Raw genomic sequence first — 23009 nt, forward strand, 5'->3', positions numbered from 1 at the left:
TGTGCTTTGGCAATATTCTGTGTAAATGAAATGAGAGCTGTATTGGTGCTGTGGTGAGGATGGAAACCATGTTGGGTGGGAGTTAACAGGTTGTCTTGTGTGATGTGTTTGAGAAGCTGGTTATGAATACATTTTTCTAGAATTTTGGCTAAGGAGAATAGTATGGCGATAGGTCTATAGCTGGTTGGTTCCGTTGAATTGCCACCTTTGTGGATCAGTATGACATAAGATTTTTTTCCAGATGTCAGGGACTGTGTTCTCTTGAATTGACCTGTTTACTAATATAGAGACTGGATGTGTAACAGACTTAGCTGCAAGTTTAAGGAATAGAGGAGATAAGTTGTCAGTAGAGGGAGAGCAGATTTTCAGTTTGGTAAGAAGAGATTTGATGTGTGCAGTAGGGACAGGTTTAAGACAAAACTGGGTGGAATTGGTAGAGGGGAAGGGATTAGAAGGGGAGTGGGAGGTGTTGTCAGGTTTAGCTAACTTTTTTATAGAGTCGATGAAGAAGGAATTAAGAAAGAAGAAGGCAGACTCTGTTGGTGAGCTGTTAGGACAGGGGCTGGGGGTAGAAGGGTTGCCTGGATGTAAGAGTTTGTTGATACTATTACAAAATGTTTTTGTGTTGGAGTTGGGGTTATCTAGTGTTTTTTGTTAGTATTGTTTTTTGTCCATATCGACTTGTTTCTTGGTTAGGTTCCTATGTTCTCTATAGGTTTGGAGATGGCGATGGGAGTTTGTTTTTTCCAGGTTTGCCAGGCGCTGTCTCATTTAAGCATTAGTTTAGGGGTGGATTGGGTTAACCATGGAGCAAAGTTTGTTTTTGTTCTTATTTTTATAGTGAGGGGTAAGGAGTTTAGGATATTCAGGAAGGTGTTGTTAAATTTGGAGACAGCCTCACTGAGGGGAGGGCATAGAAAAAGGACCAGTTAATAGAGGAGAGAAGATTATTGAAGGCATCTGGGCAGAAATTAGAGAGGTTATGGCTGTCTTTGCATTGGTGAGGTTTTAGCAGATGAGGTGGGTATCATAACACGTGGGTAGGGAGATGGTCACTGAGGGAGTCAGGTAGAGTGGCTGCATTGCACCAGGACTTGGAGAAAGCTGTGAGATGAGAAAAACAATTAACCAGCTAGCCCAGGTCAGTACCTAAAGGTGTCTCTTTATCTGGGTGAACTCAAAAGCAGATTTAGTAGAGCATCAGAGAGGTAGGATATAAAATAAATGCAAAGCTTTGGAAAACTGTATTTTTTTGTTATAATAAATGGGAGGAAAAGGGGGTGAGGAGTCCAGTAGTGTGCACAGCAGCAGAACCAATGGGAATATCAGAGAGAGAAGATCACAGATAACAGTAGTATTGCCATTTAAAGTATTTGTAGGAAGAAACATTTGCAAAGGGACTGATGTTTTTTGATGAGAGGTTGGGCATTCGATATGTACAATACTTTGAACTTGTGAAATGATATAGTGGAATGGTTAAAGAGAGAGGAGACAATAGAGGTGGATTAGTTATTTGTATGGTGTGTAGTGTAATAAGGAATTATGAGAGATGGTGTGGTATGCAGGTGAGGGCTATGGTAAGTAGTTAGTGTTGAGAAAAGAATTGGAAAAAATAGGGAGAGAAATAGAGTTTTGAAAGGTATAGCCATGATTTAGTTTCAGGTCAGAAAGAGTGAAAGGGTAAAGAATATATTTAAGATTAGTAGAAGAAATCAGGATTGACTGAAGGAGTTTTATTACGTGAGTAACTGAAAGAGTCAATGCAGGTAAGGCTCAGGAGGGGAGTGGGAGTTACAGTTAATGGTGATGCTGGTATGAGTAGAGGAGGGGGAATATCTATTGGATGGTCCAAAGGTGGGGCAAAGCAGGTTTAGTTGTAAAGGAAATAATGTCAGGGGTGCATGGGAAAGAAGGTAGGATTGGGGAGTGGAGTGAGCCTGATCACAGCAAGGGTGAACGGAGCGGGATGAGACAGAAAACCAGACCAGGCTGGCTTCCAAGTAAACAATCAGGAAAACCAAGCTCAGTCAATTCCTGGTTAGTGTATCACTGTATCTTCTTAATAACTAGACATTTTTGTGCTACTAATCTAGTACAGTGTGGTGGCAAGGACCACCACTTCTATAGGGAAAACATTACAAGTAAGGGTACAGGTACATGGGTAAACGTTCTCCAAGAGAAAGAAAATCATTTTAAGTAACGGATCTAGGAGTACAATAGGAAGAGAAAAGCGGGCAATAGTCTGCACACTTACAGTAAATGGCTATAACAAAAATGTCTTCAGTTTAGAGGACAGATTAAATATAACTCTAACATACATTAGTTCATCTGAAAGTACATTAGCATTCCACCAACACAGCATCTCACGGTGCAGGGCAACTGGACAGCCTTTGTTTATTAGAGGTTGGCCAGGACACAGATAAAGCATAAAACTTTTGCTGAGGGGGACTGTAAATAAAAAGGAAAAGTAGGTAAATATCATGTCTGACGTTTTAAAACACTCAGATTACCAAATAACTAAGAAGATAGAAGATACAGGGGAGGGTTAGCATACCTTGTAAGAAACAACACAATACTTTGAGTAACACAAAATGCAAGAAAGGAGAGAAAAAAAAGGTAACTGCAGTTGATATCAAGTTATTATAACATACATTACACTATTATGTATTCTTATAAAGGGTATGAAAAGAAACAGTAACTACTAAGATGCTATACACAATTATACATTGTCCACTAAAAGTTAGGAATAACAACAGTGATATTATACAGAAACACAGAGTCACTTGTATCCCTCGGAGGTTACAGTAAGTTCTATTCTAATTGCCAAACAGGTTACTGATCTAAAAGTACAGACAGCAGGCAACAATATTCACTTTAGTGAATAAAGCAGTATTGTACCTGTTATTTAAAGTTGCAATATGATGTGAGAGTAATTCCATACTGGCATAACAAAGCACTCCTATGCAGGGCAAGTAGAGTAAAGCAAAAAACAAAAACATTCCCAATAGTGAAACTTCACAAAATAGCAATAAGGATCACAAACAAAAACAATATCAGGTAGTACTTACATGCGAGCACACTACTGGGGATTCCTATGAAGCAAGGGCAGGAAAGCTAAGCCAAAGATGGTGTCTTTCTATGCCAGATTTTTGGATACCTCTATAATGGAGCAGGAGTGGGAGAGAGGAGTGCAGGTTTAAGGTGGGAGAGGGGGATAGACACAAATCAATACAAGGTTGTGAGCCAGAAAACAGAACCAGGCCAGTTTCCAAGAAAACAATCAGGAAAACCAAGCTCAGTCAATTCCAAGTCACTGTATCATGGTATCTTCGTAATAACTAGAAAGTTTGTGCTACTAATCTAGTACAGTGTGGTAACATGGACCGCCACTTCTATAGGGAAAGCATTACAAGCATGGACTGCAGATACATAGGTAAACCTTCTCCAAGAGAAAGAAAGTACTTTTAAGTAATTGACCTAGGAGTAGAATAGGAAGAGAGAGGGGGGCAGTACTGTGCATGCTTACAGTAAAAAGCTATAGCAAAAATGTCTTCAGTTTAGATGACAGATTAAATACAACCCTAGCAAACACTAGTTTAGCTGAAAGCATTTTAGCATTCCACAGTAGCAGGGTCTCACAGTGCAGGGCAGCCAGACACTCTTGGTTTATTGGAGTTTGGCCAGGATATGGATAAAACTTTTGCTGAGGAGAACTAGTTTAGCTGAAAGCACTTTAGAGTTCCACAGATGCAATGTCTCACAGGGCAGGCCAACAGGACAGCCTTTGGTTTATTGGAGGTTAGCCAGGACAGAGATAAAACTTTTTTCTGAGGGGAATGCGAGCACACTACTGGGAATTCCTATGAAGCAAGGAGGATATACAGTAATCTGTATCCCCACAATGTGTGTCACCAGTCTTATACTTGTACATGCTGAGATTTCCAGCCAGGTGATTCTGCAGGACATATCCTTGTTAAATAGGATGGGAAACAGAAAAAATGATGAAAACATTGCCATCTAAAATACCTGTACAGGAATAATGTGGTTGCCCATTTCAATAGTACTCTATCAGCCATTGATTAAAAAAAAACAGTCTTTTGCAAATGACCCCTGTTTAGCATCATGTCATGCACTCATCACAACCAACATTCCTCATTGCTCATCCTGGTATTCCTGCCTAGCACTCCAGTAATTACAAGACTGGATGTATTGGTATCACAGCTGTCAAGGGAACCTCTAGCCAGTATGAACTTCCTGCCAAGTCAACATTGACTATATTCCCAGCTAACCAATTGGTCCCAACACTGAAGGCTTCTTACTGAAGTCTCTGTAGACTGTCTGTAGAATCTGCGGTATAGTCCTTCATGACCTGTTTAGAATTGCAGTAATGACATTCAGTTCCCAATTCCAGCTAAAATAAGAGCGCTCCAAGATCTGACAATACCTGTCTAGTGAAAGGAAGAAGGCAGTCTTTCCTAGCCTCTGTCTTGAGCTTAGTGCCAAAGGGATTCCTTAAAATAGGCTTATACTTCAAATTCAATATTTTACAAAATGTACCAGAATCTTGGTTCCTCTGTTCTGTACCATGCAGTCAGTAAATATTCCAAACTGGGAGCAACCACCTCTGCCTGAGATCTGTGGGCATAAAGCTTCAAAACAGTAAACCTTAAATACTCACCTTCCCAGATAAAGCCGAAATGAACTTCATTACTGTCTCCTCTATTGTTCTGAGCCTGTGGACCACAACTGGGTAAGGAACCACCTAAGGCAGATAAAGAACAATTAACATCTAGGGCTTTCAGAGAGAGATCCAAAGATAATAGTAATGATCTAGCCAATGTGGCCTTACATTTCAACTCTACCTTATTGAAAAAAGAACTAAAAGTCTGGTGAATACCAGGGCATACCAGTATTCCTATAAATATAATTCCACGCATATGTCAGTTTATAGGAAGAAGTCCCTGATGCCCTGTAATGGAGCATAATTGGTGCTATTTCATCACTTACTTTGTAATCTGAGAAGCCTTCAGACTCTTTCACCATGTTCCAAAATGGGACTATGTTCTATTCAGGGTCGCAGAGATATGCCATAATATTGTCAACAAATAATGCCAGTTTGTGTTCCATTTGACTCCATATTGCAATGTCAGCACTCTAAATGCCGAATCCCAACAAGCCGAAAAATAAATAAGAGAAACTAAAACCCAGAAAATGAACGAAACTCAAACATCACACTTCATATTTAAACTTCTTTATTGCAGAGGGGCAAGTACCCCTGCATCCCTGATGTGGGAAGCAAGCCCCCACCGCCATGAATGTATATAGACCAACTCTGAGAATGATTGCCTTACCTTGGAGAAAATGAATATTCTAAGAAAGGGCCATCTCAGACTTAGTATATGCAAGTCCATATAATGGCCATTCAGTCTCCATGTTCAATCTAGTTTTCCCAAAATTTCAAAAAGATATCCATTTTATTTCCATCTCTGAACTCTACTAGTATGTGTTTCTCATTTCCTGTGCTTGGAGCTCAAAAATTCACTTGGATAATATAAATGAAAGTAAAATTACCACCCACATTCTCACTTAGACCTTGTCTTAACTTATATGAAGATCCCAACATTTAAGTGAACTGTTCTGGGGTTTTAAATTGAGCAAAGGCATCACATAAAAATGGTCATCTAAGTATGCTGAAGGCCTTTTTAACATGCCATTAAAGGACACTTTTGATGCAAAACCTACTGCATTAACTACAGTGATTTTGGTATGTTAACCTGGGTCTGTGATCCCTGGTCAGATCCTTACTGATCACAAATAAATTAGATTAAGTGGAAGTGTGGCAAGCCTAGAGTCCACTATCAAGGCAATCTGTTTACAGTACTGATTCAAAATTGAAAGAGAAAGCTATGACATGACCAACTTAGGGTATTCATTACTCAGTATTTTGAACATTGTGTGTTTTCCTGTCTAAGTGATATGAGAAGTAATAATCCAACGAAACATAAATATGTACAGTCCAATAAAATTTACAAAATCTAGAAAATGGATGTATTAATCCATCTTTTTGTTTCACTGGTTATATCATTGATTGAATTTGACAATTTAATAAGGGCATCTAAGGCAAATAAAATGAACTGAATACATTCAAATAATATTCACTAGGGTGTTTAAACATATGGAAGTACTTACCTGTACAAATAGGCTAAGGGCCCAGAGACTGGATTTCTTTAGGTTAGAAGTAAAATAAAAATGTACATTAGTATATTAGGTACATAAAGTGTTGAACAGAATTATTCTTAAAACTGAATTTCAGAAGGGTAGAGAAAACCAATATATTGAAATATGGTTTAGTCTCAGGTTGCCACCCTTAATTTAGATAGAATCAATAGAAAGACTGCTTGGTGGCAGGATTATTGAAAGGGTATCTCAGGTGGCCACAGGGGTGCAGGTGGCCCTGGTGTTACAGCGGTTAGCATTGTCACCTCACACAGCAAGAGGTTCTCCAGTTTGATTCTCAGCTAGGGTGCCTTCTGTGCGGAGTCTGCATATCCTCCCTGTAGTCACGTGTGTTTCCTCCGGATACTCCAATTTCCTTCCACATTCCAAAGACATGCAGTAGGTGGATTGGATACTCTAAATTGGATGTAGGTGTGAGTGTCTGCATGAATGCATGTTGCGAATGAACTACCAGTGCAAGGCTAGCCACCCAGTGATGTAAAACCTTGGCTTGAGATGAGTGTCACTGCTGAAATGGCACTCTGAACCCATGTGTAAAATGGGAAAGGGGGTTGAGGATGGATGGATGGATGGATAGCTCAGGAAAATTCAACTTCTTTGTCTAAACATGGACTTAGTAGGTTTACAGCTGACACTAAATATAGACATTGTTTGAGGGAAGGCATATGAAACATAAAATCTCTGCTCTCATCTGATGCCAGATGATATGAAATAAAGTTAAATAACACCATACAGCATGGTATGAAAAAAAAAAAAAGCCAACGGTACCAAAGAGTGTAAAGTTTTAATAAAATTCCTTAGCACCCCAGCAAATAGGTCTTCCAAGAGTGATTTTATTACACATACAAACCAGCTTAAATAATCATGGCTTAACAGGTTGTGTGGGACTGATCACCTATTTGATAGGGAAATATTGGGGGCTGAACAAATGTTTATTAGTAGAGGATATGACAGATGGGTTGGGGCACAAGCTAAACAAAAAAATATGAGAATAAGATATGAGAAGAATAATTCAAATATTGATCAGAACAGCAGTGAGCTATGCAATGTTATGAATAACAGGGAGAACATTGTTACTAATATGTCTAGACATAAGACTTTTTATTTACAGAATTTAGAAAAATAATACGGGTAAACACAAGACTGAAATTTATTTGTAACTACTTTTAATATAATTACTGATTTAGTAGTTAAGAAGGTTAGACAATTTTGGGCTATGTTGTTACGAGATAAAGATCTGGGGGGGGGGGTCTAGACATGTGAACATCTCCAATAGAAGAGCTAGAAATTTGTCTGATATGGTTATTCATAACCATTTTCTTCCACCAGATGTCAGTATGAGCAATAAAGTTACAGTCACTAAAGGAAATATACCTTGCGGCAAATGTTCCATTTGTAAACATCTGGTTAAGTTATTTCCGAATATTAATGATAACAGGTTTATGGCTAATAGTGAATATATGTGTAATACGGCAGAAGTTGTTTATGTCTTGAAATGTGCATGTGATTTGCATTATATTGGGGAAACTACTAGGAGTTTTAAGGTATGGTTTCAGGAGCATGTTAAGGATATAAGAAATTGTATAGCCCCTTAGGGAGTCATTTTTTTATCTTTTCATCATGCTAATCCTGAGTTTCTTAAAGGTTGTGTGTTGGAAAAAGTTGAGGTATGTATGGGTGAGTGTACTAGCTTAAAGGAAAAACTTTTAAGGAAAGAGACATTGTTTATTTTAAAGTATGTCACTTTAGAGCCTTTTGGGCTCAACAAAGAGTGCAATTGGAAGTTTGTGATTGGATAATTGTTTAAGTGTTTGCTAATTGTATTTTCTCCATGATTATTTAAGCTGGTTTGTATGTGTAATAAAATTACTCTTGGAAGGCCTATTGGCTGAGGCACTAAGGAATTTTATTAAAACTTTACACTCTTTGGTACCGTTGGCTATTTTTGTTGTTTTTTTTTATTTGTTATACTTTTTGTGTGGTTGCTCATGGTATGAAAAATAAAACTGGAGCATCAAGTGAAATCCAGGTGGCAAATATTGTAATAGAGAGAAAAATATGCAAGGAAATTTCAAGCTTCAACCCACCCTCCTTTCCTTCAATGCCTGTTTATCTAAAGTCTACCCATTAACTCCACCTGAAGGATTCCAACTTTTTTGGTTGCCCAAATGACAGCAAAAGTACATATATGAACTTCACAGGTATTAGTTTACTCAATGAAGACAAACCGTAACAGTGTTCTTGCTATGTTCTGTCACAGTGCCTCTTAAACCTTCCATACTTTGACATGTGACTTTGAAATACATATATGGATTGAATTATTTCTCATTTTTGAAAAGAACTCCATAAATATATAGTTTTGTTTACATTTCTTTCACTCAGTGATATTCCACAGTTCATCTGGACTTCATTACAAAATATAAAGTACATGACTTTCTATTGTAAAAGAATGTCATATGACTCAGTCAATTAAAATTAAATTTAAGGATCACATTGTATAATATCACACACAAATCTTTAAAAATGAGTATGGATATTAAAACGTTGTCAAACCTGATTTAAAATATATAACCATAAAATAAACTGAACAGTTAATTTCGAATAATTTAAAAGGGTCTTAGAACATGCATTTCATATTAATGTATTTATTTGTTCTCAACACATTACCTGCCTTTACAAACAATTTCCAGTATAATTTCTTGCCTTCCAGTTTTGTATTAAAATCTCCACCTCTGATGTTAGTTTCTACATGGCTAGTAGCCATAAAAGAAACTATTGGAAAATGTTTGCATCCCATTGAATATCTAAATAAAGCATTACCGACATTGGAGCTGAGGCAGAGAAAAGAGGTGTTAAGAGTTCTGATCTAGGAGTTGAGAAGAGCAAGATTCAGCGATGAGCAAATGGCTTTCCATTCTAAAGGTCCTGGCTTTCATTCGACCTGTGACACCAGTGTACTGGCCCAGAAATCAAGGAGCCTCATTCCTCACCACCAACACCAGTGAGGGATGTGCACATTGGGAGGATGACAAGTATACACACAGGAAAGTACATTTTCCATTAAGAGCACACAGAGATCACAGCCAGTCTGGGGCTGGTTTCTCCCGCTCTCTCCAGATCTGCAATAAGACTCCCCACTGGTGCAGCTATAAGGTTAAGATCTCAGATGAGTGGTCAAGCCAAAACCTCCAGCACCATCTCTGTCCAACCAGTGCTTCGTGTCCCTGCCCAAGTAGCTGACACACACACAATTTGAGATTTGATTTATATACAAATACACAGACACTCGTGGGGAAGGCTGGCACAGGTTCACTAGCTATGCCCCCTTCTGCCCAGACTATAAGGTAGTACCAGCTGCCACCAACCATCCTTACTTATCAGCTACTAAAAGGCCTTACAAATGTTAAACAGTAGAATTGGTCACCCTTTGTAAGGGTGTCCAGTTTTACTCTGTAATGTTACTATTATCGAAATGGCAAGTGTGTCCAAGACTTTAAAGCTATTTAAGAGTGGCCTGTACAGTGTTATCAAATATATGCAAGAACTCTAAGAGCTTAAATATCTCTAAACAAAACCAGCCACAAATAAAAGGTTTAAATATAATTAATACTAAATAATAACAGAACAAGACAATTGCCTTTTGTGGAAGGTTGGGCACTGGGCTGGCAACTCGACACCGTAAAACTCCATTGCCAGTCATGAGCAGACAGGTGATCCGCTGTGGCGACCCCTAACCGGGAAAAAGTCGATAGAAGAAAAAAAAAATAAAAGAACAAGACAATACTCAATAACCCAATACAGTGGCAACAGAGTTCAGAATCACAGGGAATACTTTAAAACAACATTACAGGACAGTCTCATAAATACAGAAAACATCTAGACTGATTGTACTATTTTCCTATGTATCTCTAAGAAAGATATTATGATCTATGTCTTACTTACAGGGCAAAGATAAGTGCTGGTGAGAGGATGTTTATAGGTGCAGAACAAGATACAAAATGCACATACTTTCTCTCTGAGATAGTTCTTAAATTAATAATACACATTACTACTGGGTTAGCTAGATGACACCCCTATTTGACACTTGTTTCTAGTTCCCAGGCTAAACAGATACAAACAGAATTTAACATGTCTCTATGAAAAAATACTTATCTCTTAGAAACTGACACTTATCTCTTAGAAGCTTTCCTGAAACTGAAAGTCATAAAACGATTAACACTTTTACATTGTAACCCTAATAATTATTTTTGTCTTAATACAATAGAAAAAAACTCTAGCTATAGACATTCTGTCTTTTAGCTGTGGTAAACACAATTGTAAAACTCCTTACTTATTTTCTCAGAGTTTGCAAGTTAACTCTGTATGTCCCAATTTCTACTATGAAAACATACATTTGGACAGGCATATAGTCCATATACATTTCTGCTCTTTTCCATCAGGGTGCACAGTGGTTAAATTTTTGAAGCTCAGCACATAACACAGTGTACTTACATTTGTAGACAAGCCTATGGATCATATTAATATTTATAATGACATAGAATTATTTACAAAATTCTGGCTAGCAGGGCTGGCAGCTTCACATCCTCCCCCCACGAGAACGCAAGCTAGTTTTTAAAGTGACCCTTGCAAAATGATGCTTGAGAAGGTTGAGCCTATCTGGGAATACCTTACCCTATTCCCTGTCTTGACAGCCCATCTGCATTGGCATTGCTAATATCACTGCGGTGGTGCACTGACATATATACTTGCAACCTCAGGCTCCAACTTAGTAACAATGTAAGGGGATTGTGGTCTGTACCTACAGTGAATTTACTTCCATACAGATAAGGCTGAAGTTTCTGCAGTGCTGACACTATGGCTAGACATTCCTTTTCTGCAGCTGCATAGCATTCCTCCCTGGGTTGGAGCCCATGACTGAGATAAAACACTGGGTGCTCTTCTCCCTCTGAATAAGTCTGGCTAAGTACAGCCCCCACCCCATAGTTCAAAGCATCCACCTGCACAAATTCTTTGCTGTAATCTGGACTGGCTAATGCAGGGGGTCCTCCCAAAGCTCCTTTAAGCTTCTGGAATGCCTGCATACATGCTGGGGTCCACACTACCTTATCTGCCCTGTTTTTCCTTGTTAGGTCTGTGAGGGGAGCAGCTATGGTACTATAATTTGGGGCACACTTCCTGTAGTACCCTGCTGTCACTAAAACTGCCCTCACCTGCTTTTTGGTAGCAGGTGCAGGCCATGCCTGAATGGTTTCCATTTTTGGCAGCTTCTGGCCTGATTTTATCACTCTCCACTCTATGTCCCAGGTAGGAGACCTCTGCCATACCCACCTGATATTTGCTGGGTTTAATGGTTAACCCTGCCTCTGTAGTCTGCCCCGTACCCCCCTGACATGCTAAAGCTCCAGGAATGGCTGTAGATGGCAATATCATCTAGGTAAGCAAGAGAAAAATCTCTTGCTCCTGCTAGGATACGATCTACCAGCCTCTGGAAAGTTGCTGGGGCATTTTCCATCCCAAAGGGCATATTTGTGAACTCATACAAGCCAAAAGGAGTCAGAAAGGCTCACCTCTCTTTAGCACTGGGACTCAAGGGTACCTGCCAGTAACACTTAGTAAGATCAATGGTGGTAAGACACTTAACCCCACCCATCTGCTTTAGGGCTTCATCTGTCCTAGGCATGGGGTAAGCATCTGACTCTGTGTGACTAGTTTCCTACAGTCCACACAGAACCTGGTGCTGCCATCCTTCTTTGGTACTAGCACCACTGGGGAGGCCCAGGGACTGCTGGACTCCTGAATTACCCCTAGTTCTAAGATTTCCTGTATCTCCTCCCTCAGAGTCTGTTTGACTCTCAGGTACCCTATAAGGCACCTGCCTAATAGGCCTTTGATGTCCTGTATCCACATGGTGCTGCACCAGGTGGGTATACCCTGGTTTCCCAGTGAACATATTCCCAAACCCCTGTAACACTGTTCAGATTTCCTGAACCTGGGTAGTAAATAGCTGTTAGGACATTACTACTCCTTCCACTGAGGTGTCAGGCTGAGCCTCACTGTGGAGATCATCCACCAGATCCCCCTCAGCCTCTTCCTGCAATCCACTGCAAATACTCAGCACAAGGGCCTCCCTATCATGATAAGATTTCATCATGTTAACATGGTACAATTTATGCCCCTTCCTCCTGGCTAGCAGTTCTACCATGTAGCTAACATCACTGATCTTCCTTACCACCTTGTAGGGTCATGCCCAAGGTGCCTGCAGCTTATTGTGTCTGACAGGAATGCGAAACATTACCTGCTGCCCTACAGCATACTCTCTAGCTTGAGCATTCCTGTCATACCAGACCTTTCTCTGCTGTTGGGCTTCTGCCAAGTTCCCTTGGGAAAAGTCCATGATTTCCCTGAGCCGGTTCTGAGGTTTAGGATGTAAGCCACAACAGACTCCTTGTAGGATTCATACTCACCCTCCCATTCATCTCAAAGTAAATCTAGAGGTCCCCTGACACTATGCCCATACAAGAACTCAAAGGGTGAAAAACCTGTGGATTCCTGGGGCACCTCTCTGTAAGCAGACAACAGATGGGGCAAATATTTGTCCCACTCCCTCTTAAACTGGTCTGCAAATTCCCATAGCAAGGTCTTGAGTGTAGAGTTTAGCATCTCAACAAGACCATTAGTCTGGGGATGGTAGGCAATAGTCTTTAGGTGCTTCACCCCACAGTACTTCCACAGACAAGTCAGCATGTTTGACATGAAATTGGAACCTCTGTCAGTCAGTATTTCTTTTGGAAAGCCTACCCTGCTGAAAATTTCTAACAAAGCATTTGTGACCTTTTCTGCCTCACTGGAGGACAAAGCCACTGCCTCAGGGTATCTTGTAGCAAAATCTGCTAGCACTAGGATATACCTTTTCCCTGTGGAAATTGGGGTACTCAGAAGCCCCACAATATCCATAGCTACCATCTGAAATGGCTCCTCAATCACAGGCAAAGGCATCAAAGGAGCTTTCACCATGTCTCCTGCCTTGCCTACCTTTTGGTACTGTTCACAGGTCCTGCAGTACCCTGTTACATCTCTGGAAATCCCAGGCCAATAGACGTTTTGCATAATATGTCTCTTTGTATGTTTTATGCCCATATGACCTGCAAAGGGAATACCATGGCCTATGACTAGAAGTGCCAGATGGTAGGCTCTGGGCACTACCACCTGCTGTATTCTCTCACCCTTTATCCCTCCCTCAGGGGCCCACTCTCTATACAGTAACCCTATGTCCCTGTATACAGATTCCCCCTTTCCTTGATAATCAGGTGCCTCACTAGCTACCTCTTTCAGGTCTTATAATGTAGGGTCTGAGAGCTGAGCCTGTCTCCACTCTCGCTTTGTAACCCTTCCCAGCTCCTCTTCCACAGGAAGTCTTGTATCCTCTGACAGTGATGCCTCACTGTCAGCCGGGGTACTACTACTACTACTCACCTCTGCTCTTGCAGTCACTCTGTCCAAGGGAACATCACTATCCACAATCAGCTGTGGCTCACCCTCAGTCTTACTGCTACAGGGTAGCTCCATCCCTGAAGTAACCACCTCACCAGTACTAGCTGCAAGTATGCAGACTGTCTGGGTCTCCCCTAGGCTACCAGACCCACATGCTTGTCTCCAAGCCTGACTGCATGTAGCTTCATGAACCCACGGTATTGTATTATCAAAATCCTTCCCTATCAGGACATCTGTAGGATGGTAGTTTGATACCTTTGTTTTCAAGACAACCTACTGTTGGCATGTTGTCATTCCCACTTACTGGCTCTCCCACTTTTTTCCTCACCTTGCCTCCGTGGACATCTATATACTACATGGTGCCACTGGTTCCATTCAAAACATTTAACCCTAGGTCCTGGACATGCTACTGGCAGATTCTGTTGACACAGTCTGGGCTGCCCACCATGGGTTCCCTTATGCCCATGAGCAGCACTGGGTGTCCCTTTCCTGTGCAAGGATACCTTGCTTGCTAAGTATATATCTCCCTTCTTCCCCAACTCATCTACAGTAAGGTATGTCTATCAGTTAACCAGATTCTCATGTCTTCAGACAAAGTGCTAAGGGCTTGTTCACTCACCAAAAGTTCTGCCAGCCCTTCAAAAGTGGTGACCTAACATCTACTCAGCCACCTATGAAAATAAGTGTTTAGTTCAGCAACATATTCACACACACTTTCATCTGCTTTGCATCTATGCTCACGAAACTTTTTCCTATAATCTTCAGGTGTTAACTTAAAAAATTCTAGCAAACAGTTCTTTCCAACATTATAATTTAAACAGTCATTATCAGACAGTTTGGAAAGAAAAGTTACAGTTTTACCATGGAGTAAGAGGGTCAGGAACCATACCCAGATCCCTTGGTCAACATTATACTGTTTACATACCCTCTCAAACTTATGAATGAAATTATCAAAATTATCCCCCTCTGTAAATTGTGGAAGAACCTTACTGACCTTTGTTGCTTCTGGGGTTCAGTTACTCCCTTCCTATTACCACCATGACTCTGGTGAAGAGTCAGCATCTCCTTTTCATGTTGCCTCTGCCTCTCCTTCTCCTCAGCTTCCAGATTTCTCAGTCTCTCTGCTGCTTCCATTTCCAAACGCTTGGCCTCCAACTCAAGTCTCTTTAACTTGGGATGGATTTTTAAGTCCTCTGTGGAAAGGTTGAGCTGTCCGTTTTCTGAGAGTTGTACATTTCCACAGCCAGTTTGATCATCTTCTTGGTTGCTATTCTCTGATGCAGCTTTGATTAAAGCTGCAATCATGTCTGCTTTAGTCAGGTTTCCATGCATCAGTCCTTTAGCCTGGCACATCTCAGCCAACTGGCTCCTTGTCAGCTTGCCATACTCCTCTGCTGACATGCTTGCCTGCTCTCCCTGATTAACTAAGCTAACAAAAAAAATAACAATTGTGATATGACCTCTGAATGTTCACTGCATGGCTGATTAAGGTACAACACCTTCAGTGATCACTGTACACAAGCTACAGGAATTCAATATCCACACCACTACAAGCCAATTAATATGTGATGTGGCTATCTTGCCACTATCAACCAATTAATATTTGATGTGAATATCCCACCACTGCCACCAATTAATATGTGACACCCCTGCACTGGCCCAGTAATCAAGAAGCCTCAATCCTCACCACTAACACCAATGAGAGACGTGCACATTGGGAGGATGACAAGTACACACACAGTAAAGTACAATTTCCCTTAAGAGCACACAGAGATCACAGTCAGTCTGGGACTGGTTTCTCTCTCTCTCTTCAGATCCCCAATAAGACTCCCCACTGGCTCAGCTATAGGGTTAAGATCTCAGACGAGTGGTCAAGCCAAAACCTCCAGCACCCTCTCTGTCCAACCTGTGCTTCGTGTCCCTGCCCAAGTAGCTGACGCACACACAATTTGAGATTTAATTTTATATACAAACACACAGACACTCCTGGGGAAGGCTGGCACAGGTTCACTAGCTATGCCCCCTTTTTCCCAGACTAGAAGGTAGTACCAGCTGCCACCAACCACCATTACTTATCAGCTACTAAAAGGCCCTTATAAAGGGTGACCAATTCTACTGTGTAATGTACTATTATCCAAATGGTAAGTGTGTCCAAGACTTTAAGGCTATTTAAGAGTTGCCTGTACAGTGTTATCAAATACATGCAAGTATTCTAAGAGCTTAAATATCTCCAAACAAAACCAGAAACAATTAAAAGGTTTAAACATATTTAATAATAAATAATAACAGAACAAGACAATACTCAATAATCCAATACAGTGACAACAGAGTTCGGGATCACAGGAAATAATTTAAAACAGCATTGCAGGACAGTCTGATATAAATACTGAAAACACCTAGACTGATCTTACTATTTTCCTGTATATCTCTAAGAAAGATACTATGATCTACTATAAGTCTTAATTACAGATACAGGCAAATGCAAGTGCTGAATGGATGTTTACAGGTCCAAGACAAGATACAAAATGCACAGACTTTCTCTCTGAGATAGTTCTTAAATTAATAATACACATTACTGCTGGGTTAGCTAGATGATATCGCTATTTGATACTTGCCTCTAGTTCCCAGGCTAAACACACACCAACAGAATTTAACATGTCTCTATGAAAAATACTTCTCTCTTAGAAGCTGACACTTATCCCTTAGAAGCTTGCCTGAAACTGGAAGCCGTAAAACAATTAACACTTTTTCCATTGTAAACCTAGTAATTATTTCTGTCTTAATACAATAGAAAGAACCTCTAGCTGTAGACATTCCATCTTCTAGCTGTGATAAACACAATCATAAAACTCTACTTATTTTCTCAGAGTTTGCAAGTTAACTCTGTATATCCCAATTTCTACTACGAAAACATACATTTGCACAGGCATATAGTCCATATGAATTTCTACTCTTTTCCAGCAGAGTGCACAGTGGTTAAATTTTTGAAGCTCAGCACATACCACAGTTCCAAGCATTTGGATCATATTAATATTTACAATGACGTAGAATTATTTACAAAATTCTAGATAGCTGAGCTGGCAGCTTCACACCATCCAGTAAAGCTAATTTGTTTAGAACATTATCTGAACTGAGATTGTACATGGGCAAACTTAAGTTTGAATACATTTTTAGTCATACTCCATTTAACTTGAAGTACATTTGTTCAGATGTGAGATAATGACATAAGACAATGTTGAGCTAAACCTGTGTTACACAGCTATTTTAATTTATCTTATATGGAAGGAAAAGCTCTTAAAGAACTAGAAAACATAACTACAGTACATTTTAAGAAGGTTGGCAAAGGTCACAGCCTTGTTGTTATGGATGTGATTGATTTTAAATTGTCTATGTTGAATTTATTGCAAGATGGAAACTTGAAATTAATATAATCGAGACCATATGATCAAGATGCCAAAAACTCAAAATGAAAAATTACAGAAATTCCCCTTTGAAGCAGTTGTGTATAGATTACAGTACAGTGGGGATCTGCAAATTTACTCTTTTCCCCACTGTTATGTGATCTTGGAGTTAGTATACATAATTTGCAGGGGTGGTGGGGGTGCAGGGGCTTGCCCTCCTGCAAAAAATGTAGATTCATTTTCTTTTATTTTAAGTTTTCAGAAACTCAACCATATGAATTTTGAGTTTCTGAAAACTCAATGAAGTCATATAAACCTCTCTCTCTCTCTCTCTATATATATATATATATATATATATAGGTAGATAGATAATGTTTGTTTCATCAAATACTGAAAATTAAAAAAGGCTGGCTTTTTGAATAATGTTAAGTTACCCAGGTTTTGCATACCTAAAGAAGATTAGTGATGCTAAACAAAGTATACCTCCATCTTGGTGTCTTATCATAATTTCTGCTGCAGATACTAAGCCTTCTGTCTTGTGACTGTATATGCTTTGTTTCTACTCCTGTATAGGGCATACTTTTCATTTTACTTTGGTTTCCCCTCTAGTACAAGGTGTACTTTTCATTTTACTTTGGTTTCTCCTTCTGTACTGGGCATACTTTCATTTTACTTTGGTTTCTCCTCCTGCACTGGGCATACTTAGGATCATAGGATTTAGGCGGCTTTGTAGGCTATCATCCTGGAAGTCATTTCAAGCCTAGCCATTTCATCCCAATGTAATACCATAGATACTCTAGTCAATACCTAGGATTGTATTTAGTAATGACTGCTCATGCCCAAAAGGGTTGTGGGTGCTATCGGCGATATAAAGTTATGGTGCCCCATCCACTTGTCTGGGTTCCTTTTGAACAATGTCATAGAGGTGCTCTGCATCACATGAATTGGCAGCCTAATCCAAAGACATGGCAGTTACTGGGAGACAAATCTGTCCCTCCAGCATGTCCTAATTAAGTCACAGGCCATATTTAGGTCCCTTGAACAGGTGGCTCTAGTCCCGTTTGATTTACTGATGTGCAGCAAATTCATTAGGCTTCGGTCGGAGATTGCTCTGAAAGCCAGGCATAAGTGTCCCCTAAGAAGTCTATACAATACAGAGTACAGTTACAGGGACTTTAATTGGTCTTTGTAAGGCACGTGCTGGAGTCCCTTGATCTTCCTTGCTAGAAACCTCTGAGGCCTCTCCAATTGCTGCAGGTGCTTTGTATGGTACATGCTAAAAGGGGTGTTATACTCAATTATGGGCCTGATTAATGACGAGTATAGAGGGGTTATAACCTCCTTTTGTCTAGAGGTGGTGCCTTTGCTAATCAAGTGTACTATGCAGAAGGCATTCCATATTAAGGTCGCAGTCTTCTTGTAATCCTAGATCCCTTACCACTTTGTAGGTACATAAGGTTTCTTGTTAATTTGATAGTATGAAGGGACACGGTTTTTACCGAAGGGAATGATGATGCATTTCTTTGCATTTAATTTGTGACTGTGACTAAGACACCAGTTGTTGATCTGTGTAAGACCCTCCTGACTTATACTGAGATCATATGGGGATTCGATAATTGCAACCAGTTTGCAGTCATCTGTGATCTTGGTCAACCACAGCACCTTAGCTTTGGCCTGAACTGCTGAGAAGTATATACCAAACAGTAGGGGGCCCAGCAGTGACCCTTGTGGCACCCTGCTGGGGAGAAGTCTGCTAGCTGATGTGGAATCATGCACTTTGATAGTGTGCAACTGGTTTGTGATCCAGTTAACAACCCATCTTACAACAAAAGAGTTTACATTCAGTTTGCTAAGTTTATCAGTAATGCCCATATGTGGGATTGTGTTGAAGGCCCTGACCAAGTTGAGATATGCTATGTGCACAGATTTGCCCTCATCAGTGAACCTGGTCACATTTTCCAAGAAATCCACCAGGTTTAACAGGCAGGATCTGCCCGTGACAAAGCCGAATTGGATCAGATCCAGGGTTTGGAGGTCACTTATATCTTTATTTATGAGGTCCATGATGATAATACATTCCATGGCTTAACAGATGAGGTCAAACTTATGGATCTATAATTCCCAGGTCTGTTGCTAAGCCACCTCTGTAGAGGAGAATAACTGTCACTGTTCTCCATTCCACATGAACATAGCCTGTGGTTAGACTGTGATTGAATAGGGTACTAATTGGTGATGCTAGTTCATATTTTAGTTTGTTTAGAAGACAGCCTGGGATGCCGTCTGGTCCCACAGAGACTGTGCTTTTTGCCTTAGACAAGGCTTTAATGACCTTCTCTTTGGGCAGTAAGTTGGGAGCAAAATTTGTAATAAGTTTGGAGGGGATAAGGGAGCAAGCTTTTTACCAAATCTGTTCGCCAGCAGGTTTGATTTTTCTGTGGGATCAGTGTGTGTGATACCATTAGTCACTAGTTCAGCACATGCTTGGGTCCTTTCAGGCTGTGTATGTAGCTGTAAAAGGCCTTATGGTTATCCTTGGCTGTAATTGCAATTTTTTTGTCAAGGTTACCCTTACAGGATTTGATATATTGTCTTATTTGCCTGTTGAGGCTATGGAGAGTGCTTTTCCATTGTTCAGGCCTTGCCTTAGTTTTCCTAGACAGCAACATTTTGTATTTGTTGTAAAGTTTGTTGATGCTGGATGTCCACCAGGGCATCTTGTTCTTACTTAGGGCTCTGGCTTTAATTCTCTCTGGAAGAGCTGAGTCTATACAGTTATAGAAGTGATTTTACATGGCTTTAGTGTAAGCTTTGGTGTAGTTCCCACTTCCAGCTGGGGGTGGGGCCTTGAATGCATTTATTCCTTCCCCAAGGAGGGTATAGTTTGCCTTGGTGAAGTTTTTTAGTCTGACTTCACCCTTTGTGAGTTCTGGTGTTAGTGCCAGTTCAAAGATGACTGATTTGTGGTCCACTTAACTAATGATGGTCTGACAGTTGCGGTGGTTCATAGTTTCATAAGTTCATAGGTGTGTACTGGGCTAATGGCCCTGGAGTCTTTACAAGCCTAGCCCATAAGATTACCCTGGCATCGTGCCATCTGACATTAGTTCCCAGTGCCTCTGTCGAGTAGAGCCACTGGAGTGATCCCAGGGTGAATTTTCTATTTCCTATCCACTCATCAACATTTCTCTTGAAGAGGGCCAGTGAGGTGCTCTGCTTGACATGTATGGGAAGTCTATTCCATAGCATGGGCAGTGTCTGGGTTATGAACCTGTCCATCCAGCATGTTCTGTTGATTGTGGTAATGAGGTTGAGGTCTCTGGAGCATGTGGTGTGGAGGGATTGGGATTTCTTTAGCTGTAGCATTTCTAACAGAGCTGGGTCAGACATAGCTTTGTAAGTCAAGCAGAGATCGCTTCTAAGTAGGTGATATGAGATGGAATAGTTGCAGGCTTTTGAGTCTGTCCATATAGGATAAGTCTTTAAGGCCTAGCAGCATCTTTGTGAGGTACTTTTGTGGCCTCTCCAGTTGTTGCAGGTGTCTAGTGAGGTACATGCCAAATGGGGCATTGTACTCAATGACTGGCCTAATGAAGGAAGAGTAGAGGGAGACAATGTCCTCTTTCTTCCTGGATGCAAAACCCTTAGTAATAAGATGTGCCACATAGAAGGACTTTCTGACCACAGTGGAAATGTGGTGGTCAAAAGAGAGGTTGCTGTCAGCCTGTGTTCCCAGATCTCTTATAGCACCTTCTGTGGTAATTCATGGGAATTGAGTTTTTCCCAAAGGGGATGATGACACATTTTTTGGCATTAAGCTTAAGGCCATAGTTCTGACACCAGTTGTTGGTCTCATTGAGGCCTTTCTGCAGGACATCAACATCATTTGGGGAGTTAATAATAGCTCCCAACTTGCAATCATTGTCAGCCAGAGTCCCTTCGTGTTGGCCTGGACTTCAGAGAAGTAGATACCAAACAGGAGACGAACCAGGACCGAACCCTGTGGGACTCCACTCGTGACTGGTCAGCAGTCTGGCTTGGAGTCAGCTACTTTCACACTGTGGGTTCTAGAGATATACTTCACACTCACAGTTGGCAGCATTGAGATTAGAACCATGACCTATCCAATTGTATGCACTACACTGCTACGTACTTATCGCGTGTGCCACATATGGTACATCTGTTTGTCATGTTAGTGAGGACCAGATCTTTTATGCTAGTTCCTCTTTCTGAGTTGTTGGGGATAGAACAATTTGTTCTAGGGCATTTGAGTTAACAAAGTCAAGGAACTTTTGCATTAGTGAGTTAGGGCTAGCGTATGTTTCTTAGTTGATGGTGGGATAATTGAAATCCCCATGACCAGAGTGTTTAGCAATATTTGGATTGACTTCAGTTTGATCAAGTAGGCTTTGTGCACATCATTTTGATCCATGGAGGGGGATCTATAACTAGCTATGACTTGAATGGGGGTCTAACCCACAGTAATCTACACTTGGAGTAACTCCATGGAATTGTCCTGTCTAACGAGTCAGAAAGTGATTTTATCTCTATATAGATAGAAACACCACCTCCTTTGGGTCTCACACATTCGTTTTGTGATCTGAAGGTGTGGAAGGCATTATAGCCTTGCACGGCCAAAATACTCTCTGAGGCCTTGAATCAAATTTCTGTGGCTGTACAGACATCTACATCATCCAGTGATAGGAGTGCTTCCATGGTGTGCAGTTTTTGATTTAAGCTCTTAGCATTTGGCAGCATAATCCTTATTTTGTTATGACTGGCAATTTTCACATCAGCAATTTTGTTTTTGAGAACTTGCCTAAAAAAGCACTATGAGAGAGACAAAAGCCTTTGTCTGCAGCCGGAAGCCTGTTGGTACCATGTGCAAACCGTCTCTGGCAAAGCAGTGAGGTTTGTTGACAATGTTATCCCAGGCTGACAGAAACTGGATCCTCTTGGAATGACACCCAAAAACTAACCCAATTGTTGAAATTGATCATTTTTTGTTTATGTTGTGGCATCATTCTAAGTGAAGGTAATATACTGCTCAAGGCTAGGGACATACCTTCCTTGCACAAATACTCAGAGAGCTCAGTCATGTCTGTCTTCATATAGTCCAGTGAGGTATGTTCACTCCAGCATGAGCTATGAGAGAATCATAATGGTACTTGTTGCTGAGAAACCTGAGTGCATGCATGACCTGATGAATCCTGGCACCAGACAAGCAGCTGACTGTGACATTCTCCTTATGTAACCTGGTGAGTGGGATATCTGTGTGTCTCACTATGGATTCTCCAATGACAAGAAAATTTGGTTTATGAGTGTTGCACCTTAAGGGCTTGGTGGGTGAGACACTGGTGTTGCTATGTGTTTTGGGTGCTGTGGGAACTGTGTTAGTTGTACAGCAGTCTTATGTTTTGGAGATCTATGATATTTTGCTAAGCATTTTGAGAGAACCTCCGTGTATGTTGATTTATGTGTTGGACGTGTACTATGTGTATGAGTAGCAGTACTATGTACATGAGTAGTGGTGGGTAAGTTGACAACCTCTTCATTGTTACTGTTTTGAGTGCTAGAGAGCAGGGATTCAAGATTCTTTGTGTAGATAAATTTCTCACACTATGTACTACAGTGAGTTAATAGTAGAGGGTTGTCAGTGTACATGAAGCAGTTGCTACACAGCCTCAGGAGACCCAAGTCAACAAGGCTGGCAGGAGAAACAAGGTTAGTTCTACTGTCCATAATGCTAGGTTTGAAGAACTGTTATTGCAAAGGGGGTGCTTTCAGGATTGATCTAGGAGGTGCTCTGTAGATGGGTGCTTCTGACGGGGTTTCTGTCTGGTGGTTTAATAGGTCACAGCTCACTAGCAATAATTCTTACAC

Source organism: Protopterus annectens, chromosome 2.part0 (assembly GCF_019279795.1).
Source record: "Protopterus annectens isolate FY-2018-M chromosome 2.part0, PAN1.0, whole genome shotgun sequence".
NCBI classification, from domain to species: domain Eukaryota; kingdom Metazoa; phylum Chordata; order Ceratodontiformes; family Protopteridae; genus Protopterus; species Protopterus annectens.